This window comes from Furipterus horrens, unplaced genomic scaffold (genome assembly GCF_987537825.1).
Source record: "Furipterus horrens unplaced genomic scaffold, mFurHor1.1.pri manual_scaffold_5, whole genome shotgun sequence".
Lineage (NCBI taxonomy): Eukaryota > Metazoa > Chordata > Mammalia > Chiroptera > Furipteridae > Furipterus > Furipterus horrens.
Window position 1 is genome coordinate 141,028,055 of NW_028327175.1, and position 22,121 is coordinate 141,050,175.

Genomic DNA, 22,121 nt, shown 5'->3' on the forward strand with positions numbered 1-22,121 from the left:
TATTTTCCATCTGCAGTCATTTCCTTTTCAAATAAATTTATTTAAGAAAAAATAGTGGGTTAATTTGGAGAAAATTGTTGGCAAAACTATGAAGGTGATAATTGTATGGCTGAGGTCTGGAAAAATACTGAGCTAAAGAAAAAAAAGAAAAGAAAAGGAGTTTTATCAAGTTATGTTCCATAAAACATTATTCCCAAAATATGCTGTCAGGAAAAAAAAAGGCTTTGCAATAAAGTGAGTTAGGAAAACGTTTGGGAAATGCTGCATACTACATCACCTTCTAAGAGATTCACAATGCACACTAGCATATTTAAAGCTTGCAGAAGAGCCCTGGTCACTGCGGCTCAGTTTGTTGGAGTGTCATCCCATAGACCAAAAGGTTACGAGTTCAATTTCCAGTCAGGGTACGTGCCTACATTGTGGGTTTGGTCCAGATCAGGGCATAGATGAGAGGCAACCAATCGATGTTTCTCTCCCTCTCTCTCTTCCTTCCTTCCTCTATCTCTAAAAATCAATTAAAGATGTCCTCCAGTGAGGATTAAAAAAAATAAAGTAAAATAAAAGCTTGGAGAAGGTCTGCAGTAATAAACATTTCATTTTAAGTGAGCAAGTCCAAATTTATTTGACCAGAAAATTTTTTTATCCTAAACAGAACTATTAGCATTGATATTTAACTTAGGAAACACTAGTCATAAGGGATTTTACGTCTAGGGAAAAAGAACATGCCAGGATTGATGAGAACAGATATAAGCTAGGGCCTGCTTGTCTCTCTCTCCCCTTTCCTTTGTCCTTCCAGGGGATCACAGGGCTAGGGCTAATAGGAAAGACAGAAAATCCAACTTAAGAGATGAGATGTTGACTTGCTTAGCAGCAGGTCAGATCCCATAACAAAAATAACTCAGCAGAAATCTCAGTGGAGTCAACACTCATAAGCAGATGGGAGGGAAAAGGTTTTAAGGTTGAGTTAGGGGGAAATCAAGGTACTTCTGTGAATTACAGAAGTAGTACAATGGAATTCAAGTTTGAGTTTTAGGAATCTTGTTTGCTTTTAAAATGCATCCTAGGCATTAACCTTCAAATGCAGGTTACTGTTGGGTTTTGTTTTGGTTTGTTTTATTTTGTTGTTCTGGCCTCTGTCTACTTTTTGCTGTATACTCGGAAATAGATGGGTAATGGCAGCTGCTGGCAAGAAGGTGAGAGTGCTTCATGAAATTAAAAAGGAATTTTTAAAAACTATTTTTAATGTCTGCTTAAAGTTTTACAAATCTGCCTGCTTAATAAAGATGCTTTTCTATCAAAAGGTCCAAAATTCAGATAGAAATACATTAGTGGAATGAAGAAGACCATCTTAAATATTGGAGACTGGGTTCATTTTGTAAGCCCAAGACACAAAATACAAAGGCAGATAGAGAAAACAGCTTCTCCCAATCAACCTTGCAATGGTGAACACAAGAGCATTGGACCAGGGACACTAAACCTCTCTGAGATGAATAAATAGCACTCGGTTATCAAGGGCTTGATGCATTTCCAAAGTAAAGAAGTGCAATAAATGAGGAGGCAAACATTAGCTTGAGTTAAGTGACTTCAGACACACCCGTACCTTGGCTGCGCACCAGCATGCACTGTATGTTCTTTCTGGCATCTTTGGGCTTTGACAATCTATGATTCTAGGTTGACTTCATCATTTCTGGACTCTTTTATTCTAGCTCCATGGGATGCAGTAACACTTCTAAGGGCTTGCCTATTAGCCTGGAGCATGTGTCCTCACAGCCAGGGGAAGAAGAGGTCCACCCTTTGGGTTACGCTTTTGGTAACTTTGAGCCACAAATTTAAAGCAGGCTTATCACAGACTGACTGTGGAGAGAGAAAAGTCTGCCTTATTCCAATGAATGTGAACTGAGGTCATCAGGGCATTTTCAGCAAGCCCATGTCTCCAAAACCATCAAATCACATGCTTCTGGTTAAGAAAGCAAGGTTTTCTATTTTGTTTGTTTTATTTCCAGAATCAGCCACCCATATCTAAATGGTGTAAGGACAAACACTAATTAAAATTAATAGGCTTAATTCTCCCTGTTGAAAATAAGAAAAGAGACTTCTCCCCAGAACCCCCTTTTACCTAGAGCATTTACTTTAGAAAACAATTAATTCTAAGTTCTTTCTTTGTCTCTGAAATGTATATAAATCTTTTTAGAAACTAAACAAGCCTGAGCTCAAAACCCCTGACCCTAAGCATGATTAGGACTGGCAATGTCCATGAAAATGCTGCTTCACACCCTATGCTTTTGAAATAGAAGAGATCAAATAACTCAGTTAAAGTGCCCACAACAGTGCTTGACACTTGCTAGCTATTATTTTCATTATCCTTGAAGCCAAAATTTATCTCCCTGCTGTGATTAGTCCTTGGGTGCTGAAAGGATGAATAGAAAATCCACTCTGTGGATCTGCACAGCTGAACACCATACCCTACACTCAAATGACCTCTACCAAGGCTCTGTCACCCCAGTGAACCCAAAGAAACAGCTTGTTCATGTTCATGACTCAAATGCATTGAAATTAGGAAAAATAGAGACTTAGACCCAGTTGATCTAATTAATCAACTGTGCTTAGAGAGCTCTATCTTTCACAGAAAAACTCCTTAATCCTTCATTAGGACTAACACACTGAAAAAGTCTTTTCTATAAGTTGACGTAGTTTTACTTTTTAGTCAAAGCCTCAGCAAAAATTTTCTGCTTTTTCTCAAAGCCCCTCTATCAGCCAGTATCAACTTGTCCCCTCTCCAGGGTCATCTCAGTAATCATTAGCATGGTCCCCCAAATTTTATTGTCCAATCAGAACACTTTTGTGTAAGAGAAGCTATAAACAATTAAGCTGAGGTAGCAGGCATGAGCTCTACCTGTTCTTGGCAAAACAGATATATGACTATCCTACTCTCTAAGAAGTCTGAGCCTTCCTCAGTTTGGGACAGTCCCTCTGTCCCATCCTTTGGTCAGTTCCCTTTTCCAGTTCTGTAGAGGAGGTAAATTTCATGAGGTAAGACTACAGTAGGCAATTCCATATTGAAGGGTCATTCTCCATTTCCATGGCCACTGCACAATAAACATATTAAATTATAATTTACTCCTGCCTATTCCAGAAAGATTAAAGGTGGTTTGTGACCACTTGAAATTGAACAAGATAGCATAAATTGCAAAAAAAGGAAAAATAATTACTAATATTTATACAGTGGAACAGGAAGAGTGCCAGACACTATATATATATATATATATATATATATATATATATATATATATATGTATAATCTCAATTAAGCCTCCAGCAGTAATTTCCAGATGAGCAAAGCAGAGCATAAAGAAATTAAGTCCCTTGTCCAAGGTCACATAGTTTTTAAATGTCTGAATCTGGATGTGTTTTATTACAAGGAAAGTGATGTGTTCTATAATGGAAACTCCTATTTTCGTTATCTTTATATTGTTTCATTTTTATTAGTATATGAAACTGGATATATTCTTATAAATAAGTCCTTTTTTTCTTGAGATGAGAAAGCTTACTATGATTGGATAAGCATTAAATCAGCATTTTACATATTTCACCAATATAATACAAGGGCTCACAAGATTTCTGTACTTAAAAAATCGTTAATGATCTTTTGTAGTTCCTACATAACCTACAATAAAATACCTCAAAATGTTCTAAAAAGAAATAAATTCTATTAAAAATTTTAATGATATAAGCTGTCTTTAAGTTCAGGAAAACCCTCTTATTCCTTTCTTAAGGTTAAGAGCAATTTAGAAGTATACATACTCAGTTTCAAAAGTTTATGTAACATAAATCATGTTTTTTTTTTTTGCATTTACCTGAAAGTCAGTAATTTTGTTGATATTCATAGCTTCAAAAAATGATGGATTTGCAGATTGTGTGTTTTTCCCTCTGACACAGCCTAATTCATCCACAATACTGAAGAAGGAAAGTCATTAACCCAAAGTCAAAAGGATGATATGGGAAATGAGAGAGGTTAAAAGCATAAATAAACCACTTTCCTTTTATCAAAGCTCCTAACAAGCACATCAGATGTGCAGACTCCTCAAGAGCTGTCCCAGCTGTCCACAAAAATCATTTTTTCCAATCCCAGTCTCCTGGAATTAAAGTGTCATCTCATTAATAAGTACCCCTGACCTCTAATAACCTCCAACCCCACGCCTAGAGCCTACTGAGGTAAAGGTGATCGTTTTTTCCTCAACCTCTGGAAGAGTTTATCTGTACCTTGGGTGTGTAATAACCTCATTGCAAATGTCATCTGAGCTAATAAGGAATTGATCTTGAACTAATTTAATCCTCTTTACCTCAACATGGTCTGATCAAACTGAGCGTTTTAAAAGTGGAAAGTGGACAGAAAAAAAAGCAACACCAAGTTTCCATCTCTCCCACTTTTTTTATCTTGGTCTCGGGGAAAGATATGCTGATGACCCAGCTTTTTTGTTGTTAAAGGTGAAGATGTCTGGAGATGGAGGCAGTGATGCCCCCCCAAGTTGTGAGTAGGCTGTGTGGAGCTCTGCCTGACAAAATACTTGTTTGGAAGAAAGTTGGAAGAACGGGTTGGATTTCAGGAGCTCAAAGAATGGATTTGGTTGACCTCCGAGGCTCCTCTCATGGCCCTTCCTGGTCCGGTCCACATTCTCTGCCTAGTTGGCTCTTTCCCCCAGAATTGGCCTACTTCCTTTGTTCCTCCCCACTAATCCTACATGAGAAACAGAGGTTTACTACTTACTAACTTAATTATTCAATGAAAGTTCACAGATCCAGCAATTATTAGTACAACTGCTTTTCTTTGCTTAGAAAAACCAGGTTTATTAGAGAGTGAAACCTAAAGCATTTATGGCCATGATATGGTAACTAATGAAAATCTGTACTTACTCTTTGTACTCAGAGGGGGATGTTATTAATCAAAACATATTCAACGTCTAAACCTAAACATATGCAATGAGTGATCTTATATTACTTTGCCTCAAGATATGATACTCCCACTACGTTGGTAGTAATATCCTCCTATAGATATTTAGGCTCTTCTGCTTTATTCTATAGGTTAAACCAGGCATGTGTAGACACTATAGTATCCTAATGGACAAAGATGAGATATATATCAATGTTTATTTTCCCATGTTCAACAGCAATGGCTCACAGACATCCCAGATGTGTTCAAGAAGGAGGTTCTTTAGATGTGGAGGAGATTGTGTTGCTTTTCATGTACTCTGAAAACTCCCACCTGTGCTAGACTCACTGTATAGCTAGACTCCTGTCATGTCATTTCTCTGCCCTGCCAAGATATTGTGAGGAGGTGCTGTAGTGATTCATATGAAAGTCCTTTGATTTCAGCTCTGTCATTACTTTTCTGAGTTATTCCATTACTAAGAGAGCTAGATTGTACAATAACAGCTAACATTCAGTAAGTGGTACATGTTATGCCCAGATGTATCTCCTTATTGGCATTGTCTCAGGTAAGCCTTACCATGAGGGTGCTCTTGTTATGAACCCATCCCATGATGAGGACAACAAAACCAAGAGAAATTAAACAGCTCATCCCAGGTTACGGAGCCAGTAAGTGGCAGATTTAGGACTATAATCCCCGTGATCTACCTCTGCAAGCAGGCTTTTGAAGTCTACACTCTGTCTGCAGTGGTTTCTTCTAGCATTGTCAACCTGAAAGAGTCTAAAAATGTACTATACTATAGTTTTAAATCTTGAAATGATTTCCTTTATATCTTCTGTTATCACTAGGTAGGCATTGTTTGCCACCTGATACTTATTCTTACTCTGCCCTGCTGACTTCTTCTCCTTGGTTCAATTCTCCTCATTGATTACATCGAGGGTTGGGATCCTTTGTCTCAGGCAACCCAGAGCATACAGTTATTGGAACCCAGCAACGCCTAAGAACCTGAAGAAATCTATTTGCCATCAGGAAAGCCTTATATCCCCAAAACCTGAACACCTTCTAGGGAGAATAAGCTTACACCCTAGGTCTGTAAAGCCTAAAATTTCGTTCCCTTACAGTTCAAATATTTGAAACTGTTTTTGCTGCACATTGCCTCTTACCCCAAGGTAAGAGCAAGATTAGTCAAAGAGTTAATTATGCAGATTTTTCTATTAGATTTTTTTCAACCTAACAGATTCTGAAAGCACTTGCCTATCTCCTACAGAGAAAACATTGATTTCTGTGGTTAGGCACCCACCGAGCAGAAATTTCAGATCAGGCCCCACTGTGTTACATGTAGAATTAAATAATAATGCTGGCTGGAGTAGCCATTGCAAAATTCTAATCCAAGGCTGTCTGTTGCTGTTTTATTATAATCATACAGCTACCTACCCCCATACCCTCTGGTCTACCAGCAGGACCAGAATATGTTAGTAATAGAACAGAATCTTCACTGGGTTATTTGGCTTTCTTTCTATTTGCTGGTAGAAGGATGGGCTGGTAAAACACTTGAGCAGGTTGGAATATTTTATATTTAATTGTAAAGCAACAACAACTCATGAATCTGTTTCTTTCCAATATTGAGAAACAGATTTTTAAATCTCAGAATGTGTTTTACAGTCAATGGGCACAAATTTGAAAGACTACTTTATACTCAAAAGTTAGATTGTACAAGTAAAAGAATAGCATTCAAAAGAGAAAAAAGAAGAAACTTAAGACCAGCAACACAGCTAAAGTCACTGTGAATGTGCTTTTCACTTAACTGAATCTCCAGGTCCCGTGACCAGCAGCTTTATCAATGTCGGGATTGTAGTCCAACCTCTGTTACAAATTATTTATATGATTTTGACTAAATCACATAATTGCCTGAATTATATATATTTATTAAAACTGAGAGAGACGACTTAATCTCAAAACTTCACTCATCTGAAAACAGAAGCTTTGGGTCATGCAGATCTGTGTTTGAGTCCTGGCTTCAACATGTATTAGCTATGACTTGGGCAAGAACAACTTCACTAAGCCTCAGAGTTTTCATCTGTGAAATAGGCCTAATATACCTGCCTCATATGGTGTTGTAAGGAATGAAATAGCTAATGCACACGAAGTGTCTAATACAGGGGTTCTCACTAGGGGTCATTTTGTACCCACCAGGGGATATTAAACAATGGCTGGAGATATTTTTGGTTGTCACAAATAGAGGGTGCTACTGACATCTATTAAGTAGAGGAAAGGAATACTGCTCAAGATCCTGCATGCACAAAACAACTTCAAACAAAATTGTGATAATTGGAAATCCCTGGATATAACATCTAGATCACTGTAAGCACTCAGTAAGTGGTGGCAATGGTGGCTCTGGTTGGCTCCAGACACCAACAAATTGGAAAGGGTACAAAATCTTAGAGCATGTAAACATCTATGAGGATATATTTTGTTTTGGGCAAAGGGGACAGTTTTTCTTTCAGGGCTCTACCCTTGTCACATCAGAGTCTCAAAGCCTGGCCTGAGGCCTGTGTCTACACCCAACTTGTACAGACACCAACAGAATGTAGATCCCATATCCTAACTCCAAATTCAGCCAAATAACTTAAGACCTGGAATTTTCCACAATTCTATCAACCAAATCAGTAAAGACTCCAAACTTAATTAATTTGCATTAAAATTCCTCCCTTTTCCAAATTAATAATCTACTGTAGGTCAACCATAAATCATTTACACCAAAAAGTTCTATGCAGTAATTATTCCTTTCCAATTCAGTGCACTAATTTAGATTATAATTATTAGTCACATTTTCAGCTTTTATTTAGACTCCAACTCCAGCCAACACAAAACAAATGTTTGGAATGTTTATAAGCACTTTTTCTCTCTTTAAATTTGATGGGGTGTTTTTCTTTTTTTTCTGCATTCTATAGATCATTATATAAAAGTTGGGTTTGCTTTACATCATGCAAATTATAAAAATGAACAACCTGGCAGATATCCACATACACAGTTCCATAACTCCCATGGACCTACCAGTCTAGAAGAAGGTGATGTAATCTGAAGGATAATAAGAGGTCTACTAGCCTTATTTATCTTTCCAGTGGGTCTATAAGGCAACCTTAAAATGTCCTGTGTTTATCTCCAGTTTACCGTTAGTGTACTTCTTGCCCACTAGACTTCAAGATTCTGGGAGAAGTATATCATAATGATAAGAAGAATGAACTTTGAAGTCAGATTTCTTGGGTTCACATACCCATCCTAATCAGTTTATCCACTAGCAATAGGACCTTGGGAAGGTCCTTCTTTAAGACTCAATTTCTAGAAAAGGAGGACTGGGGGAAGGTAGTAAGAGGTAAAGTGGGGATAAGTAGTAATGAGAGGAGACTTGAGATGGTGAACACACAATACAACATACAGATGATGTATTATAGAATTGTACACCTAAAACTTATATAATTTTATTAACTAATGTTACCCCAATAAATTTCATTAAAAAGGATTCAATTTTTTCATCTGAAAATTGTATGTTATTTTAATAGTATCTACATCACAGAGTTGTGGTGAGAGTAAAATGAAATAATGCCTAGGACTAGCCAGAGCTTAATAAAAACTGGCCATTACTATGCCATTACTAAGACAAAAGACTATGTCTGTTCTGCTCACCACTGTAGACTTAGTCTGTAGTATGTTGTTTGAAGAGATTAGGGTTCAATAAATAGTTGTTGAATGACTAAATGTGGACTACTGACCAGCAGGGTGACCTTGGACAACTTATTCAACATCCCTGAACCTCAACATATTAATTTACATGGGAAAAGATTTTATGAAAATTAAATGAGATCACATTTGTGTCAATGCCTGACACAAAGCATTTGTTAAATGAATGTTGGTTACGGTAATGGACGATAAAAAAAAAAATGAATGTTGGTTACTATTATTAAAATTACTAATTGCTAGCTGTGTGTGTCTTGAACAAATCTTTTAATGCTAAGCTCTGGTTTCCTTATCTGAAAAAATTGACACTGACTTAGTTTCTCAGGCGAAATGCAGAGATGGCCTGAGGCAATGTGGAGGGTTTGCCAGGAAGGTGTCATTAAGGGAGAGAAGGGCAAAGGACTGGCCAGAATGAGCAGCTATGGACGGACATGAGGATGTAAAGAAGTAAACGGTTAAGGATAAACCTGTGGGCACACCGGAGCTTGCTCCTCCTGCTCTTTGCCGGAGTCAGGAGGCAGCCTGCTGGCCATCGGAGTGGGATGCTTGAAATAAACTTTTGGAAGAGAAGTAGGTATAGGTGCTAATATCAATTCCTCCCATAGCACTTTATGCACATTAGCATACAAAAATATTTGATGTCAACTGAGTATTTTGAGTCCTTCCTTTTCCTGAAAGAGCCTGCTTAGAGCGTGTGAGGAAATTTTCAAGCACAATGAAAATATTTCTGACACACTCTTTCCTGCTGTCCTCCTGACATGTAGATTCAGTGCTGCTTCTCTCCTATTCATTCAATAAACACTCATTAAAGACCTATTATGTACCAGCCATTGGTCTATACTCTCAAGGCATAGCACTGTATTAATCCCCCAAAATAGAAATTTTGTTTTATATCGTTCAACGGAATTTTTATCAACTGAACAAAGATCTCTCTACCTGTGTGGAACTTACATTCTAAAGGAGAAACGTACGGTGACAAAAATTAAAACTAAGTCATTAATAAGGTACAAACTATAGGAAAGATTAGGGCTATGGAAAAGGTAGAGTAAAGCCAGCAAGAACAGACCAGGAGTGTCTTTGGGTCTGATTTTAAATAGTATGTATATTCAGGATAAGCTTCATTGAGGTGAACTTTAAGTAGCATTGGAAGAAACAATTCAATCCTGTCTTCTGGGAACCGAACTTCCTTTTGCCACTAATGTGGCTGAGTGGCTGACTGTTCAAGAATCCTTCTAGCTCTCACCATCTGAGTGACCCATATTGTCACTGTTGGCTCCCCCATTTCTGAACACAATTTTCTCTCCCCAGCAGAATAAAACCCCTATCATGTAGAAGTTGTTTCATAATAAAGCCTATTATGTGATTCCCCCCAACCCTGCTGAAGAATCACCACCCTTAATTTTTCAGGATAAAGTAAACTCTTAGATAGCCAGTCCTGCTTCTCAGCCTCCTGGGATGAGACCACGTACTTCTGGCCACACAAAACTGGCACCAGCACTACCAGCAAGGTGCTGATCATTCACTTACATTCTAAAAGCCAGTAAGGTTTCTCTGGCTCCTAACATAAGACAACTAAGGGGCAGGATTCCCTGGGATGTGAAAGTATACCTTCCAGGAAAAGATATGGGTCCGTTTCTCACCCAATCACATCAAGCATATAGTAGAATGGAAACAGAGGGTTGTTATCCCAGTAGCTGCCAGAATAAATGCATGCTATTCTCCAAGAGATCAATGAGAACAAGATCTTATAACTTCACCTGAAAGGGAATCGCTACTGGTTTAATGGAATGTGAGATCAAGAAAGGAGTACAAGACGTGAAGCAAGAAGTGACAAACAGTTGTACCAGGAATACACCCCAATCCATAACCCTGCCTGATACATGGACATCCAGACCATGTACCCTTGCCAGAAACCTCCAAAAACAACTCTTCTGGTCACAGCCTACAAAATGCAAAAATTCAACTTTAATAGAGAAATATTTCTCCACCAATTAATATAGGTTATTTTGTAAATATTTAAAGAAAATATCTGTAAAAAATACTTACGTTAAGGTCATTGTCATGGAAGAATGAGGGAAGAGAGAAAACATCTATTCATCTGATTAATTTAATCCGGACAAACAATCTAACTATCAGCCCCTGTAGAAGAAATCATTCTTGTTTAGTGTGTAATTAAGACAAATGTTTATAGTTTAAGCTAGTTCTTATTCATTTATATCATTGTTCAATTTTTTACTCTCCAGCTACATTGTGAATGTCTTTTGAGTTGGAAAAATTCTTTACTCTCAAATGAGCATTCTCCTTCTTAAACAAGGCCTAAAATGAAATCAATTAAAACCTGAAAAGTATAATCACTTTCAAAGCATTTTCAATACATTTTCAATTCTTATTTGAGAATTCAAGATCAATTCTGCACTCATTTAAATAATTATCTGAGCTTTGGGCTTTCTGTTATTCTATAAATCTTTTGGGGATTTTCCAGTGTTGAAGGAAAAAATGAACTTTAGCTTTTTGAATCTCTTAAAGAAAATAATAAACCATTCTTCTCAATTAAACCATTAATTTAAACTAGTGTAAGTATATGGTTTTTAAGTCAACTAATAGGATAAATATTGAATAAAAACTTTTCTTTTTTGAAGTGATACTTTATTATTATTCATCCAAGCTAAGCTTAGAAATAATCTAGTCTAGTCGTTCTTGTCCTATTTGGGGTCAGGGATACCTTTGAGAATCCAATAGAAACTATAGATCTTTACCCAAGAAAATCCATATGCTACATATGATGTCAACAAGTTCATGGACTATATGGAATCCATATGCAAAAAAAATCCAGATCAAGAGCCTGATTTTTATCATTTAAAAAAACCTATGGTTTAGAAAAGGGAAGAAATTTAACTTCAAACAAGTGGTTAAAATGGAAAAGCAAGATTAGCCTATTCCCAGAACCAGTATATTTTCTGGAATGCCACACTACCTCTCTGAGAAAGGAAAACAACAAAACCATTGTCTCTTATTCTCTTACTTTCTCCTTAGGTTTTATTGAAATATAGAAACACAATATGATCTAACACCTCAAAGAGTTATGGCGTAGAGGGGGTGAGGACAGACAGTTGTGAAAGAATGTTTACTGAAAGTTTTAAAATGTATTAGATAAAAATGATGTTTCAGAGATGACTAAATTAGAAGAAACACAAAAACAAACACAAACACAAAAGAAAATAAGCACAATTAAAAGCATAGAAAGGAATTAAAGTGTGAGCCCATTCATATTATGCTAGTCCCTGGTCATAGTGAGCAGTCCAGGGAATGGACAACTGACCAATTCAAGTCCTTCCCCAGAATTTTTCAAGTAGAAGCTGAGAGAGAAAGAGGTGCTGTTTCTTCACTGGTTGGAATTCACCAGTAGCCATGATCTATGCTGTAAGGAAAATTCACTTGATAATATAAGAAAATGAGGCCAATAAGCAAAGTTGAGAAGTAGGCAGAGATATTAACTGGTGGTTTTTAAGACTCAAGTTTTATATACCGATGTAAGTTATTTCTATGGTACTTTTTTCAGTTCCACAGCTACTCATACTGTTAGAAAATGCAAGCTTATACATGTGGGTTTTCTACCCCAACTTGGCCACATAAGAATAGACCCTGGGCCTGGAACACTTTCTTACCAAGAGATAACGAGTCCCAAAGCCTATGCTGTACTTACCATCTTCTATGGGGATAACTTGCCCTGTTTCAGACTTAATGTGTATGTACTCTTGTCCTGCATAAGCATGTGTTGTGTGGCATCCGGCCAACCCCAGTGTGATATCTATCCCTGCGGGGAGAGGATGGGGCCCTTCCACTACAACACAAGAGGAGTGCATCAGGCCAACGGCCCTGCTTTGGCTAGAAGAAACTTGTTGGCCATGGGGGACTGTCACCCACTATTGGAGCTGATATTGCCCTGCCCCTTCCCTACGTCAGTAAAGTGTCATTCTATCCAGTGCTTAACTATTGTGTTTTCCTTCATGACTCTGATACCAGAAAGCAATGGGCAGAAGTATTTGGACTTCTGTTCTTGATAACAGGCAACAGATGTCATTTGTGCAATGTATATCCCTTCCAATAAATCTCATTTTTGGCTTTAAGGAGATTAAACTGGGTTTCTGTCAATTACAAGCAAAAGAATCCAGATAATTATACCTATTCTTTTTTAGTGATTTCACTGCTTCAAGAACACTGGGGAAGAGAGAGTGGGTTCCCTCTTCTCTTTACGTACATCCTAGAAGAGGTAGAGATTCATCAAGATACAATTAATAGTTATAACTACTGTCCTTTGTTGGGAATTTACTGTACATCAGGCTTTATGATAAGCATTTTATGCATTAGCACATTTAAATTCTCACAATTCAGTCAAGGAGGTAATATTATAACTTAATTTTACAGATAAGGCAACTGAGGCCTTGGGTGGTCCCATAACTTACTCAAAATTACACAGCTCATGAGCAGTAGAATTAGAACAGAAAGCTTGCTCATTTTATACTGTACTCGATGTCCTGTTTAAAGTAGATAAAGTGCTTCCATCATTCCAGTGGGAATTTTAGAAATGAGAGTATGAAGACGTGTGAATAGTTTTCTTTAGACAGTGTAATAACCCCCAGGAAAGGAAAGTCAGTGAGTTCGCTGCCATTTTAGCTGGTTAATCACTTTCTCTTCAACTTCTACCAAAAAAATAAAAATTAAAAAAAAAACAATAAGTCTCTTACCTTGCCCAGAAATGTTCCCAAATTTTTTCAGTTTGATATAAATTTGGGTAAAATAGAACAAAAGAAAATTCAAAGGGCCTTTATTATTTGCATGCCAAATTATATCTTCATTCAGAGGAATTAAATTAAGTATTAAAATCCTCATATATCATTATATTATTCAGTCAATTTTTTCCCACCATCTACTTTTAGAAAGATGACTCTCAAGAGAATGTGGAACATCTGGTTAAGTGTTTTTTTCTAGAAAATACTGGGAGCAATCAGAGTAGTTTTAAGCCCAAGAGATAGCACTGCTCTGAGGTAAGTGTCCTGAAATGATTCCAGCAACCTACTGTGCTTTAAGTCCTACATCCTAACACCTAACATCAAGTTAAATTTATGGAATAAGATAAAGTGGAAACATCTGTCCATACTTTCAGAGAGTATATGTCTGTACTTGTATATAATAGGTATTATGCCTCTATATCACTTTGCCATCTTTGCTAGGACCAATAACTCAACAATAACTTTATGCCAGCTGAGGGGACAATAAATGGCAAGCCTCGGTATATTTCATGCTGCATTAGTGCATTGTTTCAGCCAGCTAATGATCCTGACTTCCCAACCTACCATCTTTATTAATGAATCTGAATTTATAGGCTACCTCTTCATGCTAGAGCACAGAGAAGTTCCTGTGACTCAGAATATATTGCAATTTCACACCTAAATCAGTCACGGATACAGACTTTCAGAATATGCTGACTGATCCACTTAACTTTTTTAGTAATTAACAACAGCTTTCTCCTTCTAAGAAATGAGCTGTTTAGCTAGGACTTCTCTCTTTCTACCTCTTTCCTAATACTCACTGCAACTCTAACCCATTGTCTAAAATGTTCCCCTCATCAGCCCGTAAACCGTAGGGTAGAAGGAATCAAGTCAATCTTGTTCACAGACCTAGCCTAGTGCCTGCTACACAGTAGGTGCTTAATAAACATTTGACATGATTTTTTTACCATTATGTGGTCATAAAATAATGCCATGATGGAAATACGTCTGCACTCTGACTGTCCTATCAACAACCATCTATTGAGCGCTTACCATGTACCATGCAGAAGGACATAAAAATGAGCAAGGCTGTCTCTGCCCTCAAGTTGCTAACAAATTCAGAAGGTGTAATGAGACAGCTGCGGTAACTATAATCAGGATGACTAATGTAGGTGTTAAGCAAGAAGTGCGAAAATAGTGCTAAGGGAGGTCAACACCTGGACAGGAAAAAGAATGCAAGCCTGTTGGAATCTGGGAAGGAGAAGGTGGCTTTTGGATGAATAGGAAATATGGTTAAAAATTTGAAAAAGATGGAAAGAAAAGAAGAAGCAAACCTGCCCTGGCCGGTGTGGCTCAGTAGACTGAGCGCAGCCTGTGGACCGAGGGGTTGTAGGTTCGATCCCTGGTCAGGGCATGTGCCTGGGCTGCAAGCCAGGTCCGTGGTTGGAGGTATGAGAGAGGTAACTGTTCCATGCTTCTCTCCCACATAGGTGTCACACAGGTGTTTCCCTTCCTCTCTTTCCCCTCTCTAAAATAAATAAATAAATAAATACTTTTAAAAAAACAATAAGAGGAAGCACTAGCCAGAAGGCACAGCAGAAACAAAGCCAGAAAGTGCAGGATCTTCTCAGGAAGGTCCAGTTTGCAGAGAGCTTGAGTTGTAACAGTGTAAAGGTTAACTGAAGCTACATGTGGAGGCCTTGCACATCAGGGCAAGAAGTGAGGCTTAATTCAGATGATCATAGTCTCCTACACGACAATGGCCTGTCTTTGACCGTAGACATCCCCAGAGTTCCATTGTACCTAGATGCCCCTGATTTCCTTTGAATTGCTCCTTTCAGTAACAGTATCTTTTTTTTTCCCCTAAAACCAGACATCTCTGCTCCCTGTGTTACCCCCAGTGATGTCCTTGTTGCCTTTCTTTTCTCTGTTTTCAAACTCATCAGTAATTCTCAAATACTGGATACCTCATGGGAACTATGAAGTCATTCCCTCATGGGAACTGTGAAGTGATTCCCTGTTTGTTTTTCTCTTGTATGTCTATGCTAGAGGTTTTCTTGGAGATGCAGGAAGGTATTCACTGTGGGTCAGGCACAGAGCTGCAAGCATTATAGTTTAATGTCATTGAATTTTCACAACACATTAATCACATTAATCCCATTTTGGAGATTTGAAGAGGAAGGTCAGATGGATTCAAAGTTGGCTGTATCTGATTCAGAAGCTGAACCCACCACTATACCATATTGATTCTCTTGAACAGTTCATTCCTAAGAGCTTAGTGTTAAAATGTGGTGCTTTGTCTTTGGTTTTCAATGTCCCTGCAATTATCTCCACACATGAATGGGGTTTATTTGACTATCTAAGGAGAGCAAAAAAAATAAATAACTGCAAATAAACGGATTTATTCTGCCTGTACACAAAGGATGCTACACTGGCTCTGCTCTTCACACTGTCAAATATTATTTTTAAGTCTGGGAAACTTTCCAGATCTGAAATGCTGCCTTTATTTTCCCCCAAGCCAAATAAAATAACAACTCTCTTGCTTCCAACAAAAATAGAATGACAGAATTCTGTTTGCTTCTGGTTTTCATTTTCCAGATTATATCAGAAAACACAGAGGGAAACAATATTCTCAGAATATATTAGACAACAATGTTAGATAATACATTTCTGAAAAGTGTGGAAACATAGCCCTGGTAAATAAATATATATTGATTTAGTTGATTTATTTCTTCCTTATGTACACTAAAGGTTATCTATAAAATGTAATAACCGATTTGAACATATATCTGGTTTGATATAGTTCTCAGTCACTGAAATTATAGAGAAATCCAGTTCTAAAATAAATTGTTGCTTTTGGAACCAAATGTTTTTTATTAAGATAATGCTCTCGGATGAAAAAGCAGATGCTACTCAGTTTGAATCACAATACAAAGTCCAAATATTTTCTATTTTAAAAGAAGTACATTTGTCATAAGATAGCTTGGTGAATTGAGAATTCTGAGTTCAAGGATTATTTTTGGACTCTGATGACAAATCATACAAGGTTCACATTATGGTTGGAGAAAAAAGAATGGTAAATTTTTGTAAAGAATTCTTTAGAGACAGTAAGACATTTGCTATTTTATCAGAGTCCACAGTCAAGACCCCTGTGGGAAATAATAATAAATGACTGATAAAATTTTGCCAGTGACGGGGAGCAGAATATTCCACTTTGGCATGTAGATTACTTTGAGCTAAAGGGAATTAAGATGCAACACACTCAAGAACAACTTTTACCACTCCCCTAACAACCTAAAAGAATTTGGATAGGGGGCCTGGTTCAGGAAGAAAGCTATTACCAAAGATAATCTTTATATGAAAGACCTATCTGTATGGCAGGACAAACATCTAATTACCAAATATCTGCTCTTATCATCCTGGGAATCACCCCCCTACTCTATGAAGTCCCAGACCCCTATCCCATTCCCTAGTTCAGGATGACATATAAACCCTAATTGCCTGAATCCCTTTGAGTCTTATATTTTCATAGGGCTCCTATACATACAAAATATGTGCTTTTCTCCTGCTAATCTGCCTATGTTGATTTGGTTATTAGACTAGTCAAAGAACCTACAAGAGCAGAAAGAAATTTTTTTCTCCCCTACACCAGCAATAGCTTGCTAACAGAGAGATGAGAAGACAGACCCTCCAAGGCTCTGTCTGACCTGGATTTGATGCCAAAGTTTAAAATTCTATCAGAAGATCTCCTGGGGGTGTTGAGGGGGAGTCTTAATGCCCTTGCCTGGAAGTTGTCAACAAAGTTCAATATCTAGTCAAATATAGGAAATATCTCTTTTGGATTATTATTGAATAAAACAGATGTTTGCTGGCACACACATCCTCACCTTTCAATTGGATAAACATGGTTTCAGTCCCATTTTTCCCAATCCTTCCACGATCCTATGAATTTCATCTAATGCTTTTTTACACTTCTTGCTTTCTGTGAGAATGTCTTGTTATTCCCAGACTTCTTGAGTTGAATACTTAGTTTATTAATTTTCAGTCTTTCTCACTTCTGAATAGATGTTAACTTTATAAAGTTTTTTCTCAGATATCCTTTTAGTTGCATTCTCACTTGAGCTATTTTCTCATTTATAGTTCATGCTAAATATTTTATAACTTCCATTAAGCTTTCTTCTTTAACCCATTAAGTATTTAGAATTGTTTTCCTAAGTTTCTAATGTACTAGGGGACATACAAGGTATTACTTTGACCATTTTTAAAAATTAATTTTTGATTTATTACATTGTGGTTAAAATATGTTTAGTAAAGTACTCTGGAGTTTTCTGAGACTTCCTTTGTTGCCTAGAAGTAGTCATTTTTAAAAAGCTGCCGCGTTTCTGCTTGAGAAGAATGTGAACTTTCTATGTGTTGTATGCAGGTTTCTGTATATTTGTACCTATTAAATATAACTTGATAATTGTGTTTTTCAAAACTTGTATAGCTTTTAATTGTCTTGGTCTCTCAGTTTCTGAAACTTCTACTTAGTAGTCACATTAATTTCTTCTTGTAATTCTGTTAATTATTACTTTATATATTTTTAAGATATACTGTTCACTGACTAAAAAATCATTGTTGTTATATAAGTTATGTGCTACTTCTAGTACTTTAGTCTCTACTTGTTTTTAACATCAAAAATGGTTATTATTTATTATTATCTGTGTAAGTTGATCAACATGTTTTAATGACTTCTTGCCTAATCATTGATTCTTTTGTTACTTAGCTTTTTATTTTTCAATAACTTTAAATTCACAGAAAAGTTGCAAGTAGAATACCAAAAACTCAGATATACATTACACCCAGATACCACAGTTGTTACCAGGTAACCACTTTTACTTTATGTACATTATTTCTCTGAGCATTTTAAGAGTAATTCCAAACATGATGCTCCTTTACCTCTAAATACTTCAGTATGTGATTCCTAAGAACAAGAGCATTGTGTTATAAAAGCACTGTATAATTAACGATATCAGAATATTAACATGAGTGCAGTGTTATTATCTAACCTATAGTTTTTATTCCAACTTCACTAATTTTCCCAATAATATCTTTTATTGCATTTTTTTTTTTTTTTAGTTTTTTTTCTGATTCAGAATCATGTGTTGCATCTAGCTGGTGTGTGTGTTTAACCAGGAGTTCCTCGGTCTTCTTCATCTTTCGTAATCCTGATATTAAGAATATAGGTCAGTTGTTCTGTTAACTGTTCCTCCAAAGGGTTTATCTGATGTTTCTTCGTGATTTTATTCAGGTTATGTATTTGGGGCAGGAATAGCACAGAAGTGACGTTGTGTCCTTGGCAGTGCATCATGTCAGGGGACACATGACGTTGGGTTCAGTCCTGGTGATGTTAACTTTCATTACTTGGTTAAGGTCGCATGTAGCAGTATTCTCTACTTTAAATTTACTATCCTTCCTTTTGCAGTTACTAAGTGTTTTTACAGAGCAGTTTTGGGTGGTTGTGTTAATAATCCATTCCTTAACAAATTTTCACTCATTAGTTTTAACATCTTTTGATGATTCTTATCTGAATCACTTATTGCTATGACAGCTGTAAAATGTTGAAATTTGGGACCAGTGATGATTAGTAAAAGGAAATGAAATAAATAAAAGGACAGATAATATGGAAGTGTGTTAGCATTCCACAAACTCAGGGTATAAGACAAGTGTACCGTTCTCAACACTCCTCCTATCAACATAGTATTAAAAGTCCTAGCCAGACCAATTACATATAGAGAGGGAGGGAGATGGACAGGGAGAGGGACAGGGAGAGGGAGAAGGAGAAAGAGAGAGAGAGAGAGAAGGCATCCAAATAATAAAGGAAGAAGTGAAACTGCCTGCTTACAGATGATGTGATCTGTTTATACATAAAAAATCCTGAAGACTCCACACACCAAAAAAAAAAAAACTTGTGAGAAGTAACAAACAAATTTAAAGCTGCAGCATAGAAAATAAACGTACAGAAATCAGTTGTATTTCTATACACTAAATACAAAATACCTTAAAAAAAGTAAAGAAAATAATCTCATTCACAATAGCATCAAAAATAATAAAATATTTCTAAATATATGTAACCAAGGAGGTGAAAGATATGTATACTGATAATTATAAGACTTTGATAAAAGAAATTGAAGAAGAGAAAATATAATGAAAAGCTATTTCTTGTTCATAGATCAGAAGAATTAACATATTAAAATGCCCATACTACCCAAAGCCATTTATAGATTTAACACAATCCTTATAAAATTTCCAAATGTATTACTGACAGAAATAGAAAAACCAATCCTAAAATAATATGGAACCTAAAAATAACATGAATAGACAAAGCAATCTTGAGAAAGAAGAACAAGTCTAGAGGCATCACACATCTGATTTCAAACTACATATATTACAAAACTGTAGTAATGTAAACAGTACGGTCGTCGTCGTCGGCAGCCGTCCGTCTCGAGAGACGATGGTGTAGCCTCTTAAGAGTCTATTTGCACCGCCGAGAATGGCTGTGCAGTCCGACTCGGGAGTGACACGGTATCTGTCTCCTCCCGTGTTGAATCGACATCTTGCGATGACGCTGGAGTGTCCCCTCCAGTGAAGCTGAAGCTACAGAGCCTGGGCAGGGTGATATGGAGGGTCTGCTGTTGCCCATGCAGCAGACCCCCCCTCTCTTCGCAGCTGAAGGGTCCAAGGGAAAGACGGAGTCGATACAGCCTGGGTTTAGGTGCGCCGCAGGAGTTGCCGGTGTTGACTACAACATCAAACCGCCTTAGGGACTCCGGCTCCGGATTTTCTGTCGGGGTTTACTCCCTTAGCCTTTCCTCTGAAGAGGTATGCCGCAAGGCAGCGGAGGTTTTTTGGAGTCAGAGTTTTCCTTCTCTGATGTACCCTGACTGGAAGATCGAACCAGCGACACTTAGCTCGCAGGCCGACGCTCAATCCACTGAGCTAAACCAGCCAGGGCAAACAGTATGGTACTGGTGTAAAATTAGACACACGCACATTAATGGAACAGAATCAACATCCCAGAAATAAACTCACACATATATGTTCAACTTAGTTGACAAATAGCCTAGAATACTCAGTAAAAAGCAACTGTCTCTTTAACAAATTGTTTTGGGAAAACTGGATATGCACATGCCAAAGATTGAAGTTGAACTCTCATTTTACACCAGTCACAAAAATTAACTCAAAAGGGGTGCAGAACTTAAACATAAGACCTGAAACTATAGACGAAAACAGAAAAAAAATAAAAAAGCTCCTTGACATTTGTCTTGGCAATGATTTTTTGGATTTGACATCAAATGCACAAGCAACAAAAGCAAAAACAAATAAGTGAAATGTCATCAAACTTAAAACTTTGTGCACAACAAAAGGAACAATCAACAAATTCAACAAGCAACCTGAGGAATGGGAGAAAATATTGCAAACCCTCTATCTGGCATGGGGCTTTTATCCATAATATATAAGGAACTTGTACAACTCAATAGCAAAAACAAAAATCCAAATAAAAATGGTGAAAGGAACTGAATAGACTTTTTCTGAAGAAGACATAAAAATAGTCAACAGGTATATGGAAGTTGCTCAACATCACTAATCATCAGGAAAATGGAAATCCAAACCACTTCACACCTGTTAAAATAGCTACTATGAAAAAGACAAGAGAGAAATATTGGTGGGGATGTAAAGAAAAGGGAACCCTATGCACTGTTGGTGGGAATGTAGATTGGTACAGCCATTATGGGGAATAGGATGGAGGTTCCTCGGATAATTAAATATAGAACTACCACATGAGCCAACAATCTCACTCCTGGGTATGTATTTGAAAATATCGACTCAGTATCTCACAGAGATATCTGTACTGCCATGTTTTTGCAGCATTACACACAATAACCAAGATGTGGAAACAACCTAGGTGTTTGATTACAGATGAATGAATAAAGAAGATACTATAAAAGATACATATAAAAGATAGAGATATATACACAGTGGAATATTATTCAGCCATGAGAAAGGAGGAAATCCTGTCACTTATGATAAGATGAAAGAGACTTGAGGGCATTATGCTAAGTGAAATAAGTCAAAGAAAGACAAATACTAAAATTGTTTATATGCAGAATCTGAAAAAGTCAAACTCATAGAAACAGAGTAGAATGATGATTGCCAGGGCCTAGGGGGTAGGGAATATAAAAAGTGTTGGTCGAAGGGTATAATCTTCTAGTTATGAGATAAGTAAGTTCTGAGGATCTAATGTACAACATAGTGACTGCCACTAACAATATTGTATTATATAATTTAAAGTTGCTAAGAGAGTAGATTTTAAATGTTCCTACACAAAAATATTGTATGAGGGTGATGGAGGTGCAAACAGCTACTGTGGTAATCATCTTGCAATATTATAAGTGCATCAAATTATATTGTATACCTTAAACTTACACAATATTATATGACAATTATATCTCAATATAACTGGGGAAAGGAAAAAAGAATACCCTCTTCTGTCAGTATAATGAGCAGTCTATAATAAATCTTTTCTAAAGTATTGGGGGATGATTATATGCTCATTTTGGAAGCTGGTTTGAAATTATTTAGTGGAAATTTCTGTGTCTGTATCTATAACTGGAAATATTTTTCAGGGAAAAAGCACATGTACATAAAGAGAC